We start from the raw sequence: 18,284 nt of genomic DNA, 5'->3' as shown, positions 1-18,284 counted from the left end.
TGTACGTTTTATTGTAATATAATTACAATGATTAAATATGTGAGCTTATTAAAATGATACTATCTTTCAGAATATTTGATCATAGATATGCTCAGTTAATTGTGCCTTGCCCTTAATGTTGTCTTTCATCCTTAATATTTGTCCATTTTTCTGAAAACATGTAACCCTATATATCTTTTAAGTGATTATACCCAATGTTTTTTTTCTGAAAGTGTATTCTCATGTATGTGCTAAGTGATGCCACTCAAGATTTTCTATCATTTCTACTAGTCTAGTGAAGTTGTTTTTCAGTACCTCCCTAGGCCAGTTTTCTGAATGGCCTAATGTTGCCTTCATCAAGTTCTTTTAAGAGATTTTGATGCTGAAAACTTGAAATTTCTTTAGCCTGGGCAGGCTGTTGTGTTGGCCCCTCTCTTTCCTATGGCCCCAAGCTGATGAAGACTGGAAGATATGTAATGCTTTCTGCACATAAGTATCTCCAGCGACTTCAAGATGTGAAGTACTACATAGGTCTAAAAATAAGCATGCATGCAAGTGTTTGCAGATTGGGGCCTTAACTTCTTTCCCTGTAAAAAAGATACGGGTCCTAAATTTTCCATGGCATCAGAGTTCCCGCAGACCCGTGGCGTCAGCTGCCCCTTTGCTGGATCACGCTGGCCCATCTTCAGCATTGAGTGTCTTTAGAGCACCTGTTTGGCTGCTGTAATGTACAGGTTGGCTTGTGGTTAATGTCGGTCTGTCTATCCTTTCTACCAAGCGCGGTACCTCCCAGCAGTGCAGGGACTCAGGGTGCCGTTTCAACCTGGAATCTCTCCATTTTGCACAGCTCAAAATAACACACAACGAGCCACTCGTGCCAGGTTGTTTGGGCCATAGTTGACACCATCGGGCAGTCAATCTAGTACAGGGTAGTTGAATTTGTATGTGTTATGTAGTCTTTCATTCCAGCAAAGTAACAAGAAAAAGGGGAAGAAAAAATAAAATGTTTTCACTTCAAAAAGGATATAGCAGAAAAGTAAGAACTGTAGATAATGGAAGGGATCAAAATCACTTCTGAGGCTATGATACAATGAGAAGACTGAAATACTCTTAAATTTGGGGGCAGGTGAACAAGGGATAACATGCATCAGAAGTAGGCAGAGGGAAAATGTAAATGTTCCAAGTAGTATTTTCTCCTATTTACCAAAAAAAAAAAGTTTCATACAAGACAAGAACAAGAAGAAATAAGTAATTTTCATTTTCTTTTAAACTACTATTATGAGCGATTAAGATGCACACGATAGAGGAAACAGTGCCACAAGATATTGAGTCAAAGTGTTTGGCAAAACAGACTCAATGTTTTGACCCACCTTGGAAGGATACTGGCAGTTTTAGTACCTGAGGTGAGTTAAACTTCTCATGCATCTACGGCTTTGAATCCTTCAAACTTTCTCAGTGAGTCAGCTTAGTCAGCTTATTCTACACTTGTCCACCTTCAAACTTCCTCCATCTTCTTCTCAAGCATCTTGTATTGTTGGTGCTGGATCTCAGATTGCTCTCCGCTTGGCCATTTCCATGAGTTTTGTTTTCTGCTTTAATGAGCTGTGATTTTTTTCATTCAACTTCCTTGGAAATTGCCTATAACATAGTTTCAACATATTATCCTGTAAGGTAGATTTAAGTGATGCAAGGAGATTCTTTGAAGAATCGAGACTAATGGTTTTTGGGTTTTCCTCCCATAAAATGTTTCTGCATTTAGATCCTTGATTTCTTTGAAGGGCCTTACCGCTGTTCACCATACTCCCGTTGGTTTCTCTCTTGCACAAACTTGGCTGTTTTCTTACAGAATATTGTGGTGGAGGACACATGAATTTTTCCAGTTGCATTTGCAAGTGTGCAAATTTTCAATTTTGTGCTTTTGGTTTTAAGTCTTAAGAGTTAAGTTTGAATTCCACATATGTTGCCTTATTTTTTTCAAAATGTTCCAGGTTACCTCAAGCATCTAGATGTTCTGCCATTTGTGAAGAAAGTGGAGTATTTATCTAAAATTTTCTAAATGCCAAACTCTCAGTATATGTAATGCTGACCCCTCATTTCTGCTAGTAACAGATATGATATACAACATAAACCATACATACATAAGTATAGCTAATACAAGATGTAAAAATTTCTTGTGATACTCAGTATATTAATTTGGATTAAACTCAAGTAGTTCCACTCTCTGAGAGAACACTTTAATCGTCTCTTACAGGTTTCTTTTTTATATGCCATGGTATGCTTTATTACTGAAATAAGAGCTTTTGAGAGTGAACCAATAATAATTTTAAGTTTCTCTTAATGTGCTGTAAATAATAAGTAACACAATTACCAGGTTGCCTTTATACTCATTGTAGCGTGTAAGTTGATTTATTTTTCATCTTCTTTTTGTCAGTGAGCATATGAATGCTAGTGAATTACAGTTCTTATTAACAGAATTTAGGCTATTTCTGCCTCCTACCCACAAAGATAGGTCAGCTGCTAAACAGTAGCTCTTGGCCAGGAATTTGGTAGAACAAGAAGTCCAGGCAGGAATGCCGCCACTTGTAAAAGTGTTGGAACAGAGAAGAATTTACCATCTAGAGAATCCTCTCACCTTTCAACCTCTACATTGTACCTATCTGCAGTTTTCCCAGTAGACATAGGGTTTTCCATGATGAAAGTTCATGGAGAAATGGTGTAGGGGTTCAGGCCTGCAAATTGTAGTCTCAGCACTTGATATTTGCCCGTTACACTTGTTTATTGCTAACACTGAGAAGTATTCCTCCCATAGCTGGATTCCCTTTTGAACATCCAGGGCCATGAATGCTACTCAGGGCTTCTGGAGAGCAGGTAAGAGGCACTTTGCACTGGGTAGGCTGCCTCTGATTGTGACTCTCCCTCTCCAGCTTAGATTTGATAGAATAAAATCTGAATTTGCACTATGGTGTGCCGGATTCATGTCTTCAGAGGAAAAAAAAAATCCACTCCTTAGAATCAAGCTACTCTCATACACGATCTAGACCCAATATTCATGCAAAAAGTAAGAATTTTTGTGTCAGAGAATGTTTATTCAGCAAAATCTAATGTTTTGTGGAATTATGCCTTTTCTAATAAACTGTGGCCAAGACACAGTATGTTCCACAGGTGATTTGGAGACCAGATTGCCACAGTCTTCAGATCTGGCTTTACCAAGCCCCCTCCATAGGCCAACTACTTGGAGTCAGGCTCCCTCCTGGAAAACCAAAGAGCCTGGAAGCCTTGACAATTTGCAGCCCCTGAAACCTTCTGGCTTTGGGCCCTACAGTGAGGAGGTCTCACAAAGTCTCTCCAAACTTGCATGTTCCCCATCACAGAGCAAAGAACTTGAAAACCTGAAATCATCTAGTGGCTTTTGTAGTTCTGGTATAGCTCAGTCGTTGGAGGCTGCCCTGCCAGCAGTTTCCATGCTTCCAGTTCGGGAGGACCCATGTCAGGAAGGCTGAGGAGGCAGGGCTGCCCAAGCTTCCTGCCAGGGAGCTGCAACATGGGCAGGTCTAGAGACTCCAGGCATGCAGCAAGGTCTTGGAGCACCAGCTCAGCAAAATACATTTTGTAAAACACATTCTTGCTCCAAAACCTCATTTCGAATTCTTGAAATGTCCTGTGGAGGACAGCATCTAAGGCAACTTCCACTGTCCCCAGTAGTAACCATGTTACCTCTTACAGCAAGTTAAAAATCTCAGTTGTCTTTGCCATGAGAAGTCTGGGTTGTGGTTCTTCTCGATCACCGCAGCCCCAGCAGCTGCTGTTTTGCAGCACGGGCTGTGACCACTCACCCCACAGACCAGTGGCACGTTGACTCCTATGGGCTAGTCGCTTCAGGTTTAAAGGCGAGCATGGGGAAGGGCCAGCACCGGTTTCTGAGACAAGTTACCAATAGCATCCTGGTAAGTGCAGGCTCGGACTTCCCAGAAGGATCAAAAATGCTGATCATGGAGTTTGATAGCCACTACCATGGGTTTTTGGTCCTGGTACGGGCTGCCATTTTACTGTGGAACAGAGCGTCAGGTTCATCCGTGAGGTTCGTACATTGGCACGCGGGATCAGTTACAGGTTTTTAGGCAATGCTTTGAGATGGGGGTTGTTCCAAATGAACCACTACAAGACTAATTGTACTGGACCATGGCAAAAAGGTTAAAATGCCATGGCGAGGGAAATGTCCTGTGGTGATTTTTGTCACCATCCAGGACAGTGGCCGTTTGAAGAATTTTGACCAGAACTACATTCCTGCAGTGCCTTTGGACCTGAAGAATCAAAAAGGCAAAACTAAAAAAAAATTACGTTTTACTGCGTAGTTGAGAAAATGAAGTTATTTGCCTGTGTGTGTCTATACAAGCAAACACACCAACATGCATATAGATGTAGATCTCTTTAGAGAATGGTGTAATACATAAAATTGTGAAAACAATAGTTCAATGCTAGGCCGTTTGTTAAATTGTCACCCCACATACCTCACAGAAGTGTGACAAAGCCTTTGGTTCCGCTAAGCCTACATTACTTAAAAGGGGTGAGTTGCTTCTACAAAAGTCAATAAATCTGCAATGTATTGTTTCATATTCTGTCTTTATGTAAACCTAGCCAGGTTTTTTTAGTTGTCTTCTTCCTAATCAGTGGTAAAGTGCATTTAATAGCTCACTTAAGGTGTCATCCATTACTATGAGTTACTGTTAGAACTAATTAATAGAGCTGAAATTATTTTGTAATGAGAAATTGAAGTATTGCGGTGTTAAAAAAAAATTACCATTCATAGCTAATTAACGTTTAACAATGCAAATAAGCTGATAATTATTTTTCAAGCCATAGAAAAATTCTGTGACACTTTATATGCTACCTTTGTGATCCTAATTGTTTCTGAAAAATACCTTTAGAGAGAAATAGTCTGAAGACATTTCCCTGGATAAAAGGCAGTTTCTGAAGCGCACAATGAATGAGAGCTCTCCTTTTGTTCATGTGGGGCCGCATTCAGCAGCTATTTCTCACGGTAAATAGTGACGAAGAGAAGGAAAAAGTAAGGGTCACGAAGGTAGGTGGAAGGGGAAGTTGTGGGATCTTGGCCAAAATTTCCTGGCTGCTCCAAGTCAGCCATTCTTCTCTTCGGTTACTGTAGTTATTATAAATGTGGCCCCAGCGGGCTGAGATCGTTTGGATCCTTCGCGAGAAAAGATGCTAACAGCAAGTGAACACAAAATTCACGAAACGTATTTTTAGGTCATATGCGTGGTAAATGAATGCAATTAAACCACCCAGAAACAAAAAGGAAAACTGAAAGCCTGACCTTGTGTGGCAGTGTGCTGCACGCGAGCTCACAGTCCCCCAGAAATCAAGAAGCTGGGTTTCCTTTCCAGGTTTCGTCACTTTGGATGTTCTTGAAGCAGGAGTTTTCAGAGGAAGCATTTGGCAGTGTCCTTTTAAGTGGCCAGCCTGATGCCACGGGCATCGCCTGCTGATCGGGCAGCAGTCGCTGCAGGCGCAGGTGGAAGTTTTGTTCCGTTCTGCAATATTTACTTGGACTGGTTGTGAAAAATGGGTGAAAAATATTGAAATCTGTTCTGCAGTGACACAAGCTGTCACGTTCTCGTCACTGTTAACTTTGGTAAATAAAATATGCTCTTACTCTGTTTTGATTTTTAACCTAACTTTATAATCTTTATTGTATTTTAAGATGTCAGTTTAATGTCAAATTTATCAAAAGTTTTTCTGAAAGTGTTGGGTATTATCTTTTTCTTTTGAGTCAACCGGTGATAAATACCATTTTATTTAGCAGGTTTATGATAATATATAAATACTATTTTATTTAGCAGGTGTGTGATAATATATAATCAACTAGGAAGTGAATCACAGAGGCTCCTGCTGGTGTCCTACTAAGCCCAGACACATTGCGTTACACACCTGACGTTTTAAGTAGATCCTGGTTTCTCTCCAGCAAGACAGTGCCGCTAGCTGCCAAGGGTATGATCTACTCTTGCCGCTTTTGTTTTTATCTGTACATTAGAGTTGTCTTCTGCCTTTAAGTTGTCAGACAGCATAAATCATCCTCCGGTTCGCAGATACCGCCTGCTCCGCTGCAAAACAGCGTTCCTTGATGGTTCTTAAATTTTCCTGCAGAACGTGGCGTGTTTGTTGTCGTCCCGCTCTCGGCTGCGTGTCCTCCCCCACTACGGACCTCTCCTCTAGGACTGTCTTTTTGACTGTTGGGGTGGTGGTCTGCAAATTGATATCAACCCATCTTCCTTAGAAATGGATTTGAATTTTTTTGATGGTTTCGACCCCAGATGAGGCCTTGTGGTCATGTCCTATATAATCTTCTGGGAGTCTCCCGCAATACCATACGTTTTGCTGAAAGCCACTGCTTCTGTTTGTGTATTACCTTGCAAGGTTTTACCTGGAAAACATCACCCGTTTGTGTCGGGTGTTGCTGTGCCAGAGGAAAAGAAAAAGAACCGTGAAGGTAATATTTTATTTTCTTAATTCATCTAATTATTTTAAATTGAAATTATTAATTGATGGAAGAGGAGTTCTGAGTCAAGACTTCCAAAAGTTGGGTTGGCAGAATCGGGCCTGAAACCAGGTGTGTGCTTCAGTCGGCCCGTGAGTCACATAACCTCTTAAACCAGGGGGGAAAAGCTTGTAGACCAGCAGCAGGTGACTGTGCCAAGGTTCTCTTGCCGTCAGGAAGGTTTGGAACAGCACTTGCTGATGTTTTCATCATTCTGTATGCTGATTTAATAGTTAAAATACTAAACCCATTCCATGGGTCAGCCTGTCTTTGGTCAGTATTTTACACAGATTTACACTAAATGTTTAATAACCAGTGTGGCTATTGTAGTTGAAGGTTATGATTTTTATGGATTGCTTTGCCAACTTTGATGAATATTATTCTGAGGCCATACCTGGGTAGTTTTCATATCCATTGAGTGGTCCCACGCCTTGCTCCCCATGCTCTCCAGGACCGTGCGCAGGCTGGCTGGCTGGCTCTGCTTTGGACCCCTGGCAGTCATTTTCCCTGCTTGGCTCAGAACAATTACTAATGATAGTTTGAGCACCTCTCAGGCTAAAATTTGCGGATGTTTTACAGTTAAGCGTTTTTTCGTGTTAATTTTAATAGATATTTAAGAAATGTAACATGAAAATTAACACTTTCAGCAAGTTTATTCTCATCTGTCTAGCGTGTTGTGTTTATCATCTTGCAGTGATGGTGTCTGAAAAATCTTAGCCGTGTGTGTTACAGAGCAAGGCAATAATTTAAAGAGGCAGATTTGCAGGGCAGTTAGTAGTTGAAGTACAAAAATTTTTGCAACTTGCGCCTCTAATATAGCTATAGAATATCAAATGACTTAAGGTATGGGTTTAATTGTAGCAATTCAGACTCTGCACGCCGCGGAGCATGGATGCTTTCAAATGCTTTAATTTCTAAATACAACTTTACAAAAGGAGGGAGAAGGCTGAGAAGCCTTCCTGTCGTGGCTCTCACGCTCTTGTGTTTCTCCATTACACCCGTTAACAACTACGCTAGAAACAAGCAGCAGATTTTTTTCCACTCCGTGAGTAATTGTCTGCACAGCAGTGACAGATGTGCAATATAGCAGCTTCTTCAGGAAAAAATTAACAGTTTGTCCAGCATGTCAGCTCGCTCTTTTTAGTGCTTCGGAGGTCTTGGCCCCATTATGGATGATTTAGAAATTGAGGCAAGCTAAGACCAGCTGCCTGGGTTGAAAGCCTTAGTTAGTAGCCCTCATCTGCATTCCAGTATTCGCTTACATCTAGAAATTGGTAGGGCCCCTCTGGCCACAAGATGAGTATGGGCTGACAATGCCTTGATTTGTTGAGAGAGAGAATAAATGGGTTTTTCAGAAGATGAGGAAATATCACCATTACTGGCCAATTTACAGCATTTTATCTGTTCTTCAAACATGTCACTTTTGTTATTGTTGCATGGTAATTACATAGTGAAACGGAAAGAAAACAAATTCTGGTTACATATTCAGATGGATTGCAAAATCATATAATCCTGATAAATGCCCATTTATGATACACACGGATGAAAGGTTCATTTTAATTTTGAATAGCTAGCACAGCCATAAATAGGATATAGGATTAGATCCCACAGAATCCGATTACCTAAAAGCAAATAGTATTTTTCTTCACTTTTTTCATAACCAGGAAATTCAGTGTGTGCAGGGTATTTAAATAAGCAGGTTTTCCATAAAAATATATGAAGTAAATATAGTTCAATAATGTCTATATTTTAAATATAATCATTTAGGACTATTCAGCTAAGTCTTTTCTGAAGTACGCGTTTGTAAAAAGACATCGACCCATCAATATTGCTGAGAAAGATGTCTCACAGCTATACCCTATTGCAAGCTATACATTTATGATAAATAGAAGGAGCTTTGCGTATTGGATATCTACTGCAACAAAGCAAAAGATAGCCAGTATTGCGCATGTACTGTGAATTGCAACCGTTACACCTTCTTAACAGTTTTAAAGAAAGTTTCAGGGCAAATGATGAATTTAAGAAGCAAGTTCTGACAAAACCCCAGGTAGCTGCAATTTTGGCAATAGCTTTCATGGCTGAATCATTGTCTAAAATACGGGAAGCTCCGTTTTCCTCAATGGGAAGGCGCGAGGAAAGGAGTGGTGTGAAAATACATGCATATATTAGCAGAAAGCTGTGCAATTGATTCCCGATCGTTACAGAGGTGAAAAGAAGCTGCTTTGTAAAGCTGTCTGCTTCATAAACCCTTGGTGTCCAAATCATCTTCACGAGATGTTGTCTTCTCAACTTTAACGGAGGGTTTGCCATTGCTTCAGGAAGAGTAGGGGTGGTGGAGAAGGGAGCGCCCAGGAAGTTTTCATCGAGTCCCCTCTCAGCCCCCTCCCCGTGAGCAGACATCTCTGTCCCTGCAGGTAGCCAAAATCACGGAGCCCTGCCAGACATAGCACGGGCTGTCTGGAACGCGTTAAACAAGCTTGGGTGCAGAAATGGCCACCTACAGATTGCGCGTGCTTCCGAGGGAAGAAAGATTTGAAAGCTTCGGTGGCAAAAGCTTTGGGTATGTCTAAGTACGGTGCCACGTGGTGTTAGGCCAGCCTTCAGGTTAGACATGATGTTCCGGAGCAGAGAGTTAATGAAGATGGTTCATCGAAATTCCCTCACAAAGGAATACAGTTAGGCTCCTACTAAACATTTACCTGCAGCAAAGTCTAGCTTAATTTTTTTTTAGCTGCTTTTATTCAAATGCATCATAAATGTGAGTAGGTACCAGCAATCTGAGCAACCAGCCCTCAGTTGGATCTGGTCTCAAATGATTAAGTTGCATCTGCCAGCACTTGTCCACCATGTAATCATTTAAAAGGTTTACAGTTTGGGGTCAGTTATTGCAGTTCAGTTTATGGCTCCAATAAGCCTGATGTTATTGCAGGTAAATATTGCATAAATGACTGGTATCATTCTCTTCAACCCTACAATGTATTTATAATAATTTAACCTTCCTCCTTCTTTGGCAAGTCCCGGATCTATATATAACTGTTGACAAGACTGGTACCAATGAAAGACTTCAAAAGGCAACTTTATTGTGGGTCAAACTTTCTGGTAGTGGGAGAGGGAATATATTAAAAGGCTAATCTCTGGGAAGCAGTGATAGATGCTCTGTTGCTTTGGACTTTTGAAGATGGACTTCCAGTTTGTTAGGGATCCCCGGATGGAGGTGGCCAGCGGGTTGTGCTCCAAGTGTGGTGCTGGATGGAGGAGCTGCTGTTCAAGATTTCAGAGGGAACCGGATGACATGATCTGAATTATATTCTTCTGTGGTTTTACAGCAGGTGTATTGGAAAAGACGTAAAGTACCCTTTCCTTGTTATTGTCATGATGTCACTTTCAGAATTCTCTGGCCTTACCTGAGTTGTGTTATCACTTTAACATTGACTAACTTTTCTCCCAAAAGGTTTTTTCATGTGCTTCAGGGTAAAGTAGTGGCAAATATGCAAAATGGCTACAAGAAGCATATCTTGGGAGATGTATCTGTAAGATAAATTGCTGCAGTTGGCTGAAGACGTTCAGATACAGTAAGTGCATTTGCTACAGTTTTGAACGCTCAGTTCAATCTCAGAGCATTAAGTATGTGCTATTTTTTGTTAATTTACCTTCTAAATCCCTTCTGAAGATTGTGACACAGTGCTTGTGAACAGCAGAGACAGCAGAAGAGTAAGACTTGTTCCTCTGCCACTGAAGGAACTACCAGCAGTCTGAAATCCACCCCCTTTGCAAGTATTCAAAGACTTCGACCAAATCTATTCACCCTCATAGATACATACAGATTTGGAAATCACAGTGCTGGTGCCTGCCGTTTCGCAGAATGAAGAGCATGTCTGCAGCCTCTGTGATCACAGTCATCCACCACCACCCTCTCCTCTGCACGTTCGCTCGTGTCCACATCTGTGACTACAGCAACATCTGCCCTACAAGAAGTGACCCCTCTTCTCACTGTTCCTTGTGGCAGGGCTGCTGTGGCCCTCCTTAACAGGCTTTCCAGTGTGACTCAGCAACAAAACCGTTGTTGTCCCAGTTGTCTGGAAATGATGTGGGGGATGTTCCAAAAATGGACTTTATTTCTCTGTTGTGTGTGTGTGCATGTGCACATACTGAAAAAGCAGCGTTTTAACTTGAATGCCATTTAAAAGAGGTTTTCATTTCAGCCTTCAGCAGTAACTCAGAATGATGGTATATGCACGCTCAGAAGAAGAATATACAACAAAGAGAAGATTTCAGCTTTGGTGAATCACTGCCTTGTTTTTCCCCCCTCCAATTCAGACCAAAGATTTCCTGCTGCTTTACACACACTAAGCCCAGTGTTAGATGTAGCTTACATGCTGCTGTAACCTGACTTTAAACAAACATCCAAAGTGGCTGTTGAAATCTGAATACTACTTGGTCATCACCTTTAAAAAGACCATAGTTTTGCCATGAGCGAAATTATGAAGAAGTTCTACTTTAATTATTATTATTATCATCCTGAATTTCTTAGTGGCACTGAACCTTCCATAATATGCAGCCATCTGGTACAATTGCTTCCAAATACAGCCTCACATTTGATTGTAGGCTCTGGAACATCAGCCTCTAGGAATGTGCTGCTAAAGCATCTTCCCTTACTGTCTGATGCCGAACAAATGTAGGATGCTGCAGTTTGCTCAAAAGCCTTAATTATTTATATTTTAGACATATCCATAATCGGTGGGATTGTGTAGGCAGTACCCCAAGAAGGCAAGGAGAAAGCCACAGCAAATTCCAATAAAGCTGAAAGCATAGCAAGGATGTGGATGTACTTCATGTATAATTAGGATGAAGTGCAGTTATCTCAAGGGTTCTTAAAATCACTTGTTGATTTAAGAAAAAAAAATGCTCTTGTACTAGGAACTGCTATAAGGTCACTAAATCGGAGCTCAACAACAGGAATTAAACCTATGCCATTTTCATGTTAGTAATAGAACAGATAGTAGTCAGCTTTGCCACCTGTGCCAGCTCCAGCAGAGAAAGGTATGGGGCAGTCAGAAAGAAATATAGGGCTGGCACAGTCCCCGAAGCTGGGAGGCACTGATGCTGCTGCTCCTTAGCCTCTGCAGCGGGACAGGGCTGCCAGTATGCCCTCCAGCCCTTCTCCGGCAGCAGCGTGCTTGGGAATGCTGCACCTTACCTATGTACGGGTAAATGACACTTATCTGCAGAATAGTTTCTCACTTAATGCCCAAGAAGTAGCCAAGTTCACAGTATGTAAGGGTTTTCATTCCTATTCTCAAAGCCACTGTATTTTTGCATGGATAGCATGGTGTTTAAGTGACTGCTTTGGAGATTTAGTTAGAGGTGACACCAGGCTTTCACTGGGACCTCAGTGAAGTCATTTAGTCTCTCTGTGACACCGTTCTCCTGGAGAAAACTCTATGCATTAGTTGCAAAACTATGCATTAGTTGTCTGTACATCCCTTTGCATCTCATTTTCTGTGACAGCTTCAAGGTGTGACATTAATTCAGCCCAAACGCGAGAGCAGTCAATGGGTTTAGGTCAATCCTGATTACCACTCTCCCCTTAATATTTTTCTTTACATTTGTTGGCCTCCAGATGCTTAGGAGATGTAACAGGTATCCTTGTGAAAGGCAAGGCATACAGGAGCACGGTGGTCTAAAGTAATCGGCTACACTGATCACAACAGATAGTTCAACCAGTTAAATGGTTGATGGCTAATCTGGAAGTTGCTGCTCATTTTGTTTGGAACTTGTGCCTTCAACCTGCCAATTCACTCTTCATTTCCTCTGATATTTTATTTATGCAGCTAGTCAATACGGAAGAGTTATTAAGGCAAAGCCATTTTCATAAATTATGTGGTTAATCCAGAATGTAATGTATAAAATGTATGTGTTAAATTCAAAACGGACCAAAGAAATAGCAGTGTGGTTAAAATACACCGAGGTCAAAGTGCTGCCTAGTTCCCAAGTCCTATTTACCTTGTATCAACATGCAGACACCTGAAAAAGTACCATCTTCAGCTTTGAATAGAGAGGAGACAGCTGTTTTTTCTCCCCAGGTATGGACTTCACGTCCATAACCTGAATTAGTTTGCTAAACCTGCATCCGATTCTAGTTTCTTATGTGGCACCTTTTGGTTAATAGGGTAACCTACTGTTTAGTATGAGATCTAATACCCTTCAGCGACAGAAGGCAAAGATAAAATAAACCTTCAGAGGTCCCAAGACTTGCCAGGTGATCTCGTCGGCGTGCGTTAGTGACAAAATAACGTACATACGCTCCTGGGGTCCGTACGCGCTCACGGATCTGTTGCAGGTTGCAGATTTTTATCTGCACGGCCGCGCAGCCGGAGGGGTGACCCCGGGAAGCGCCGGCATTGCTCGGGGCGAGGCTCCCGGGGCAAAGGGAAAGGGGGTGCTTCTGGTGGGGGTTGTCCTGTCAGCCCCGCCAGCCACCTGGCTGAGCGCTCACTGGCGGGGGCAGGATGGGGAAACCAGCCCGGTCCGGCGCCTTGTTCAGGCCATCGCTGACTCTTTAAAGAATAAATGCCGCAGGCTCAGACGTACGGGACCGGGTACCCGGTGGCTGGAAGGACCCGGTTCTCTTTCCGTAACGGCAGTCATCGCTGCCGGTGACGGATCACAACAGAACGGAATAAAAGCAACAGCTATTTTTCACGCTGTCCTCTGCCATTCCCTCCCGTAAACAGCAGGGGTTTGTATGTTAATGTTTCTATTGTTTTAATATTCTTGTTTCCCTCATTCATATTCGAAGGTATTATTGTTAGTGCCAACTCATTTGATTTATTATTTAGAGAAAGCACTTGTTCAAAAAGTCAGCACTGGGTATTAAATGATGATTGCTTGCAATGAATTTCTTCTTAACATCTGCAAAGACAATTTTGCCTTTTCTTCTTCCACTTAACTCTAAATGAGAGATCTTAAGCATAGTTAAATAGGATTCATAATATCATGCTGAATGAAAATCATCTTGAAATGGGGAATATGAAGGCAAAAATATTTATCACATACAAAGCCCTCTTCCCCCTGAATTTAAAAAAGAGGGAAGGGGATAATGTTTTCTCTGGGTGTACATTGCTATTCCTGATTATGTATGGAGTGAAGAGAGAGGAAACTCCAGGGTCAGAGCCACAGGATTACTGGAGATACAGATCTGACCCATTGACTTCCTCTCCCTTTCCCCAGGTCTCAGGCTGTTGAAATTAATACTTTAGTGTGTGATTAGCAACTGAAAAAAAATTACATAAAATAATGCAAGTATTTTTTGTATTCTTAACTATATCCTACCTAAAAATACAGCCAAAGCCCAGTGGATTCAAGAGAAACTTTCCACTGATTTGTGTAAACATGGTATCAGATTCATATTCACTCAAAAATTTTTTGCCATTATTATTTTTTGGCCAAGCAAGTAACATCTCAGTAACTTTTTCATTAGCATCAGCATCATGATAAAGTAGTAACATAATGCCTCCATATTAATTATCATATTAATTATCATTTTTACACAGCTGCTTTAAAAATTCTTGTGCAAGCAGAGCTGCTGAGGACACTTCATTTCATTATCATTGAGAAACAAACATGAAAGTAGCTGTAAATAAAGGTGCAATTTAGATGTTCACTGCCACTAGCCAGGTTACAAAGATGGACAAAATGAGAAAAGAGAATTAAACTACAGATTTAATTAAAGATAGTCATCAAGAAGGCTGGTAAAACAAACAAGTATATTATTTTATAAGTGTCCTAACATGAAGTGTGTGAAGAGACTGAACTTTTTAGCAGTGCTTTGGTGATTCTTTTTTGTAACACAACTTTTTTTTCCACAGATGGGAAAGTACTACTGGGTAGCAAGTGTGTACATTGATGTCCTACTTTTCCATGGGGAAAAAAAATGAAGTAGCTTTGATTTAAAATAGTTGGCTCCTTCAACCAGTGCAGCCATAGTAAAACACTGAAGCAGAGAATAGTTTCTGGCATAGGATGCAGCATTGTATTTCTGAATATATTATTATGAAGCTAATTGTCACAGAATTATGTTTGAATTTTATGACACATCCTAACAGCAGTGACATGAGATGCAGAGCAGGCATTTCTTACATAAATATTTTGCCCCCTTTCCCTTTTAGATTGTGGGAAACAGTTAAAATTACTTCAGCTACAGTACACTTGGAAACCACAAACTGATTGTGCTCTCACTTTAAACCTTGTAGTCTGACTACCTTACCTTTAAGCTTCGTCTTAGACATCTGCTAGAAAAAGGGGAAACATTGTAATACAAACTGATTGGATACTTGGTAATTATCAGGGAATTGGAGAAGGGCACGATAATAGAATATTAGCTTAATTTTTTCTCCTTTTATTCATAAGATGTAGTTGTTTTATTAGCTATCAGCATGCTTGATGGTGTGATGTGACCTAAAGTTTCTTTCAGCATTCATTAGACATGGTTTTCTTAGTAAGAGGAGAATTCAGACTTAAACCTGCCAACTATGTCTTTTTTTCTGAACCATTATGTATTCCACGCAGGCCACACAGGTTGCAAAATATTATTCTGCAAGCAAATTATTCTGTTGCAGTGGCTTTTTTTTACGTGTCTCTTCATCCTCCAGTTTGCCTTATTTTCGAAAGGCCATATTGTGGGTTTCAAAAGAGATAAATTGGTAACTAATGTATTTTAGATGTCTGTATGATTACTTTGGAATGGGTAATCTTCAAAAATATATGTAAATGTGTACATGCATATAATTCTTATTCTTGTTTTTCGAGAAATTTTAAAATGGAGATGGGCTGTCATTGGGAAAGGTGGTAACAAGTGCATGTTTAAATCTCAGTGACTTCAGATGAAATTTATGCTTATAAATATTGTTCTGAACAGGAATACTTACCTCACCTGGGACCGGGTGGAAAAGATACTTAAGGAACGTTGTATGTTTCTGCGGCTGCATACTTAGGACTTGACTATTATTTATTGGCCCAAGGTAAGCAGCGTCTAAACGGTGGTGGGAAGGTGGAGCTGGCTGCCCGTGGTGCAGGAAACAACCCATGGCATTTCTGCCTGAGGGAGGAGCAGCGGTTGGAAGGGCTGGGCAAGGCTCCCAGCCAGCAGCGGGAGCAAAACATGAGGCTTGGGAAGACCTCCTTGACTGCACGCTGACCTGGGACAAGCGTGCCCGGTGCCACCGCAGGGAAGCCTCACTTACGCGGGGGACGTGAATGAGACTATGGTGATTATTGATCCAATAGACTATAATAGCTCTTTCGCAGCCTACAGATGTCCGATGTATAGATCTGTATTTAGGGACTGTTAAATATACCTCGTGAATGACTTGACAGACTGGAACTACTTCAGAAGAGACGTTGCAGTTGGCGGTGTAAATCCTTCTTAGTTCTCGGGTAACTGAGCATCACCTCAGAGGCTGCCTCACGTGCGCACCATACCCAAAAGCTGAAAACGTTAGTATTAATGCTAGGATTTGTGATTTCCTTAGTTCGTTACGTTATCATCACAGTTTTTAAACCTCTCTCTCATATGGTCAACCAATAGCAACCAAATTAAAGAACTGAAACCAGCTGGAGACTTTTTGTCACAGAAAAAAAAAAGCTCCTGGAACCAGCTGTTTCTTTGTGTTCTGTAAGTTAGTGTTGCTGTATACATTAGTGGAGGTTTTTTTCTTTCCTGTTTTTCTCCCCCCCCCCCCCCCCCCCCCCCCCCCCCCCAAGTGCTTCTGGATTGCATCTTTGCATATGAAATTTCAGCCTAGAGCTAATTGTTACTGTTGATGAATTATAAACTGCTTAAAGAGAGGCTTATAAAGGAAATTCTGGCACGCTCTTGAGTACAGCAGCACGAACTTGCTTCCCTGATACCAAAATAAACCATATCTTCCTCCTTAAATAAGTTCTATTAAATCATCCACAGCTTTCAAATCCTCATGCATTTCTTTCATGATTCCCCTGTGGAGTTATCCTTGTTGTTTTGAAAAGGATAGTCTCGAGTCTGAGCCTGTACTTCCAAGTCCTGCTCTTTGTTGCCTAAGGAGTATACAAAGGTTTAGATTGCATCTTTTCAATGCATTATGGCACTGCAGCCTAAAGCCAATACTTGTTTTTTAACTGGCAACCTGCCTGTACGAATGGAAGAAGCAGATTGCCTCTTTGCTGAACACTTAGACAAGGTACTGATTTAACAACAGTGGACAAGCAGCTGGGAGCTGGGCTGTCAGCCTGTCACACACTGACAAATCTGTTGTTCATATTCAGGCAGGATGTTCCAGTTAGATTGCCATCAGTATCATCCATCTACCACAGGCATGCGAGGCGTACCGGTGTCTCCTGCATACCCATAGACGAAATGCTGGTGATACAGCTTTCTGGGGGAATCTCAAGAAAACAGCTAATTTGCTTTTTTTTTTTTTTTTTCCTTCCCTTGCCGTGTTCTCCTGCAATAAGAGCAGGAAGGCAGCAGATTCAATTTTTGCCTCTCTCTTTGTTTCCTCATTTGGTATGCTGGAATTACGCGTGCAAATTGTTGGTTACTCCAATTTCATGTCTCAGGCATGAAAGAAAACCTCTGAATGGAGCCTTACCGCTTTTGATAAAGCCATGAAAGCTTTTTCAAAAGCCAGTTCAATAAAATGCAGTCTCACTAAAATAGAAATAATAAAATCAAAAATTATGATTAATAAAGATATACTGAAATTACATTGTTCTGGCTTCCAGAATAATTTTGAACATATTTTCATACAGCCGCTGGATTTGTAACACTAAAATAATACACTCCAGAACTGTTTCATTCGCATAGTCAAGCTCAGTCTGTGGGTGAACTCTTGGCTAAAACCTGCCTGTCTATATTACATTAATCGGTTGGAGTCAATCTGTACTGGGTTTGTATAGAAGAGGGGGTGTGGGGAGGGGGTGTTTATCAAAGCTGTAGAACATGTGCTGCAATTATTTTATCGCAGACATATACTTGCCTATTTCTTTTTTAATTTGGAAAAGCTGCTTTTAAATACTCTGATTATATATTCAACAGATTATAGTTTTATATTATCTGTCCTTATGTCACAGTTATCCAATTTGCGGCCCCGTGTGCCCTTTATCTTCTCCTGTTCCAGCTCCAGATCTATAATCCCAAAGCCCACAAAAAGAACTCCTGAATTTAGCTAGGGGGAAAAAAATGGTACATCTGTATAATTTCATCTGAATTTGTCATCTGATTTTGCTGCTGCCTGTTCATCACCTCTGAGTGATAGAAATAACCCACAGCTTTCTCAAGGAGGTGACGGAGGAAGGAGTCCAGTTAACTTACTACTTATTCTCACAGTGGTATATACCATTTTACATTTTTAGACCAAACCAGTGTAATTTAAAACAGTAATGGCTCTGAAAAGTGGTAAGCTAGTCAAATTCTTAGTAGTAATCTATATCTTTTTACGTGTTACCTTAATACTGTAAAAAGCATAATGTGACATACATTTACGTAGTGTGTAATTTAATCAGCTAATATCTTCAAGCCCTCTTCCCAACCTCTTCAATATAATACCTTTTCTGGTCAAGAAAGCCATTTACCTTCACTGTATTTTTCACAGTAAGGTTCAAGATCTTCTGGAAAACACTGAGTTCATGTAGATTAGTTGAGTTACCTATCAGAAAGGAAAAGAAGAATCTTGCCATTTTCTGCCTTTTTCATTTTGGGTTGGTTTTGGGGGGG

This window comes from Mycteria americana, chromosome 3 (assembly GCF_035582795.1).
Source record: "Mycteria americana isolate JAX WOST 10 ecotype Jacksonville Zoo and Gardens chromosome 3, USCA_MyAme_1.0, whole genome shotgun sequence".
In the NCBI taxonomy this organism is placed as follows: domain Eukaryota; kingdom Metazoa; phylum Chordata; class Aves; order Ciconiiformes; family Ciconiidae; genus Mycteria; species Mycteria americana.
Note: the sequence above shows the minus strand (reverse complement) of the source record.